Below are 6,000 nucleotides of genomic sequence, written 5' to 3'. Positions count from 1 at the left end.
CCCAGAGGGCAAGCAGTCCTTTACATGTTAAATAGGTTACAGTATATCCTAGATACAATATATGTTTGCAGAACCAAACAATTTTCTTGCTGCACAGGGAGAATTGAATTCAGAAGGTATAAATAACCCAGGAAGAAAAACAAAAATGCAAGCAGTTTATATTCATTCCCCAGTGTTCTTTCTTTGGGTGTAGCTGCTTCTGTCCATCTTTGATCAATTGAAATTGAATTAGCTCTCTTTAACAAAGAGATCTACTTCCATCAGAATACATTCTCAAATAGTAGCATTGTTGAGGTATATAATGATCTCCTGGTTCTGCTCATTTCACTTAGCATCAGTTCATGTAAGTCTCACCAGTCCTCCCTGTATTCATCCCGCTGGTCATTTCTTACAGAACAATAATATTACATAACGTTCATATACCACAATGTACTCAACCATTCTCCAATTTATGGGCATCCATTCATTTTCCAGCTTCTAGCCACTACAAACAGGACTGCCACAAACATTTTGGCACATGCAGGTCCCTTTCCCTTCTTTAGTATCTCTTTGGGGTATAAGCCCAGTAGAAACACTGCTGGATCAAAGGGTATGCACAGTTTAATAACTCCTAAGAGGCTTCTTGGAAATTTTCATAAAAGACTTCAAAAGGCAAATAAAAGAGGTAGAAGAAAAAGTGAGAAAAGAAATGAGAGATATGCAAGAGAGAGTTAACAATTTGGAAAAGGAAAAAAAAACTGACTGAAGGAAACAACTCCTTAAAAATACAATTGTCCAAAAGCAAAACAAAAATCCACTGAAGAGAACACTTTCAAAAGTAAAGTTAACCAAATAGAAAAAGAGATACAGAAGCTAATTGAAGAAAATCACATGTTAAAAACTAGAATTGAAGCTAATGACTATGAGATATAAAGAATCAGTCAAACAAAATAAAATGAAAAAATGAAAGAAAATGTGAATACCTCATTGGAAAAATAGCCAACCTGGAAAACATATCCAGAAGAGATAACTTAAAAATTATTGGGCTACCTGAAGGCCATGACCAAAAAAAAAAAAAAAAAAAAAAAAGAGGACAGCATTCTTCAATTCTTCAAGAGATCATTATGGGAAACTGCCCCAATATTCTAGAAACAGAGGGAGAAATACTCATTGAAAGAATTCATTGATCACCTTTAGAAAGAGAACCCACAAGGAAAACCACAAGGAAAACAAAACTCCAGAATTACAATCTCAAGGAAAAAATATTGGTGCTGTCAGACAAAAATAATTCAAATATCAAGGAGCAACACTCAGGATTACTCAGCATTGGTTAACTTCTACAATAAAGGATCAGAGGACCTGAATTACCATATTCCAGAAAGCAAAGGACCTAGGACTCTAAGGAAGAATTAACTATCCAGTGAGACTCAGAATCATCTTTCAGAGGAGGTAATGGATCTTCAATGAAGTAAGACACTTTCAATCATTTCTATTGAAAAAAAACAGAACTAAACAAAAAAATTTAATCTATAAATACAGACTCAAGAGAAACATAAGCAGGTAAACAGTGGAAAATATATATTGTTCAAAGGTTAAAGTTTTTACATCCCTAGATAGGAAAAGGATATCTATAACTGTGTCTATCACTGGGGCAGGCAGAGTGAGGCATTACATGAACTTAGTGTGTGGCTGTGAAGGGACTCTGATGTAATATCAAAGAAAAAGACATTAAGGGATGAGAAAAGATATGTACTGGGAAAAGAGGAAAGGGGATATAATGGGACAATTAAGTCATATGAAGAGGAAATATGCTGATACTTTCCTGATATAGAACCAGTCCTGCATTTCTGGTATAAATTTTACTTGGTCATAGTATAGAATCTTTGTAATACATTGCTATAAGCTCTTGGGTAATATTTTATTTAACATTTTTGCCTCTATATTCTAAAGGAAATTGGTTGAGGGTCTTTTTCTGTTTTTGTTCTTCCTTATTTTAGTATCAACACCATATTTGTGTCATAAAAGAAATTTGTTAGGACTCCTTTGCCTATTTTTCAAATGCTTTATATAGTACTGAAATTAATTGTTGTTTAGATGTTTGGTACAATTCATTTGGAAATTCATCAGGTCCTGGGGATTTTTATTTAAGGAGTTCATTGAGAGTTTGCTCAGTTTGTTTTCTTCCCTAAGGTTGAGTTATTTAAGTATTCAATTTATTCTTCTCTTAATCTAAGAAATTTATATTTTTGTAAATGTTTATCCATTTCACTTAGATTGACAGATTTATTGGCATAAAATTAGGCAAAGTAGTACCTAAAGTGGCTTTAGTTTCCTGTTCACTGGTGATGTTTCTTGTTAATAATATATTGCATGTGTGAATGGGGTAAACACCCCCATAAAGTAGGGGTGGATAGCAGACTGGATTAAAATCCAGAATCCTACAATATCTTGTTTACAGGAAACACACTTGAAGCAGGGTAATACATACAGAGTAAAGATAAAAGGCTAGAGCAAAATGTACTAGTAGGCTCCAGGTGAAGTAAAAAAACAGGGATAGCCATCCTGATCTCAGATCAAGCAAAAGCAAAAAACTCATCTAATTAAAAGAGATAAGGAAAGGTACTATATCTTGGTAAAGGGTAGCATAGATATTGAAGCAATATCAACACTAAACATATATGCACCAAGACAGCAAAACTGTCACAGTGGGAGATATCAACCTTGCACTCTCAGAACTAGATAAATCAAACCACAAAATAAATAAGAAAGAAGTTAAAGAGGTAAATAGAAACTAGAAAAATTAGGTATGATAGAACTTTGGAGAAAACTAAATGGAGACAAAAAGGAATACACTTTCTTCTCAGCAGTTCATGAAACCTATAAAAAATTGACCATATATTAGGACAAAGATCTCAAATTCAAATGCAGAAAGGCAGAAATAATATATGCATCCTTTTCAGATAACAATGCAATAACAATTATATTTAATAAATAGCCAGGTGAAAATAAACCAAAAAGTAATTGGAAATTAATTATTCTCATCCTAAAGAATGAATGGGTGATAGAGCAAATCATAAACATAATTAATAATTTCATTCAAGAGAATGACAATAATGAAACAACATACCAAAATGTGTGGGATGCAGCCAAAGCAATAATAAGGGAAAATTTTATATCTCTAGAGGCCTACTTGCATAAAACAGAGAAAGAGAAAATCAATGAATTAGGCTTGCAACTAAAAAAGCTAGAAAAAGAGCAAATTAAAAATCCCCAAACACTAAACTTGAAATTATTTAAAAAAAAAAAGAAGAGATAAATAAAATTGAAAGTTAAAAAAAATCTATTGAATTAATAAATAAAACTAAGAGTTGGTTCTATGAAAAAACCAACAAAATAGAGAAACCCTTGGTAAATTTGATTAGAAAAAGATAGAGGAAAATCAAATTTGTAGTCTTAAAAATGAAAAGGGAGAACTTGCCACCAATGAAGAGAAAATTAGAGCAATAATTAGAAGTTACTTTGCTCAACTTTATGCCAATAAATTTGGTAACTTAAATGAAATGGATGAATGCCTTCAAAAATATAGGCTGCCCAGATTAAGAGGAAGAAGTAAATTGGCTAAATAGTCCCATTTTAGAAAAAGAAATAGAACAATCTATTAATCAGCTCCCTAAGAAAAATACCCCTGGACCAGATGGCTTTACATGTGAATTCTGCCAAACATTTAAAGACCAATTAACTCCAATGCTATATAAACTACTTGAAAAAATAGGGATTGAAGGACTCCTACTAAACTTCTTTTATGACATAGACATGGTACTGATACCTGAACCAGGTAGGATGAAAACAGAGAAAGAAAATTATAGACCAATCCCCCTAATGAACATTGATGCAAAAATCTTAAATAAAATTAGCAAAACAATTACAGAAAATCATCCCCATGACAAAGTAGGATTTATACCAGGAACGCAGGCCTGGTTCAATATTAACTATTGAACTATTAACATAATTAACTATATCAATAACCAAATTAACAAAAACTATATGATCATCTCAATAGATTCAGAAAAAGCATTTGATAAAACCCAACACCCATTCCTATTAAAAACACTAGAGAGTATAGGAATAAATGGACTTTTCCTTAAAATGGTGAATAGCATCTATTTAAAATCATCAGTAAGCATTATATGTAATGGTGATGACCTGGGATGATTCCCAATAAAATCAGGAGTGAAAGAAGGTTGCCCACCATCACCATTACTATTCAATACTGTGTTAGAAATGCTAGGTTTGGCAATAAGAGATGGAAAAAGGGATTAAAGGAGTTAGAGTAAGTAATGACGAAACCAAATTATCACTCTTTGCACAGAAGATATGATGATATACTTAGAGAACCCCAAAGATCTACTAAAAAGCTATTAAAAATTATCCACAATTTTAGCAAAGTTGCAGGATACAAAATAAATCCACATAAATCCTCAGCATTTTTATACCTCACTAACAAAATCCAACAGCAAGAGATACAAAGAGAAATTCCATTTAAAATAACAATGGATAATATAAAATATTGGAGAATTTATCTGCCAAGGGAAAGTCAGGAATTATATAAGCAAAAATACAAAACACTTTCCACACAAATAAAGTCAGATCTAAACAATTGGGAAAATATTAAGAGCTCTTGAATAGCAAATAAAATAAAAATGACAATACTCCCTAAATTAATCTATTTATTTAGTGCTATGCCAATCAAATTCCCAAGAAATTATTTTACTGAAATAGAAAAAAATCATGACAAAATTCATCTGGAAGAACAAAAGGTCAAGAATTTCAAGAGAACTAATGAAAAAGAAATCAAATGAAGGTGTTCTAGCTCTGCCTGATCTAAAACTATATTATAAAGTAGCAGTCACCAAAGGCATTTGGTATTGGTTAAGAAACAGACTAGGATCTGTGGATCAGTGGAATAGATTAGGTTCACAGGACAAAATCGTCAATAACCAAAGCAATCTAGTGTTTGACAAACCCAAAGACCCCAACTTTTAGGATAAGAATGCATTATTTTACAAAAACTGCTGGGGAAAATGAAAATTATTATAGCAAAAACTAGGCACTGACCCACACTTAACACTGTACACCAAGAAAAGATAAAAATGGGTTCATGATCTAGGCATAAAGAATGAGATTATAAAATAAATTAGAACATAGGATAGTTTACCTCTCAGACCTGTGAAGGAGAAAGGAATTTGTGACCAAAGAAGAACTAGAGATCATTATTGATCACAAAATAGAAAATTTTAGTTATATCAAATTAAAAAGCTTTTGTACAAACAAAACTAATGTAGACAAGATTAGAAGGGAAGCAATAAACTGGGAAAACATCTTTATAGTTAAAGGTTCTAATAAAAGCCTAATTTCCAAAATATATAGAGAATTGACTCTAATTTATAAGAAATCAATCCATTCTCCAATTGATAAATAGTCAAAGGATATGAACAGACAAATTTCAGAAGAAATTGAAACTATTTCTACTTATATGAAAAAATTTCCCAAATCATTATTGATCAGTGAAATGCAAATTAAGACAATACTGAGATACCACTGCATACCTCTCAGATTGACTAAGATGACAGGAAAAGATAATGATGAATATTGGAGGGGATGTGAAAAAACTAAGACACTAATGCATTGTTGGTGGAGTTGTGAATGGATGCAACCCTTCTAGAGAGCAATTTGGAACTATACTCAAAAAGTTATCAAACTGTGCATATCCTTTGATCCAGCAGTGTTACTACTGGGTTTATATCCCAAAGAGATATTAAAGAAGGGAAAAAGACCTGTATGTGCAAAAATGTTTGTGGCAGACCTTTTCGTAGTGGCTAGAAACTGGAAATTGAATGGATGCCCATCAATTGGAGAATAGCTGAGTAAGTTGTGATATATGAATGTTATGGAATATTATTGCTCTGTAAGAAATGACCAACAGGATGAATACAGAGAAAAAACTTACATGAACTGATGCTA

Source organism: Antechinus flavipes, chromosome 3 (genome assembly GCF_016432865.1).
Source record: "Antechinus flavipes isolate AdamAnt ecotype Samford, QLD, Australia chromosome 3, AdamAnt_v2, whole genome shotgun sequence".
NCBI classification, from domain to species: domain Eukaryota; kingdom Metazoa; phylum Chordata; class Mammalia; order Dasyuromorphia; family Dasyuridae; genus Antechinus; species Antechinus flavipes.
The sequence above is the reverse complement of the archived record's forward strand: the minus strand, read 5'-3'. Positions refer to the sequence as shown.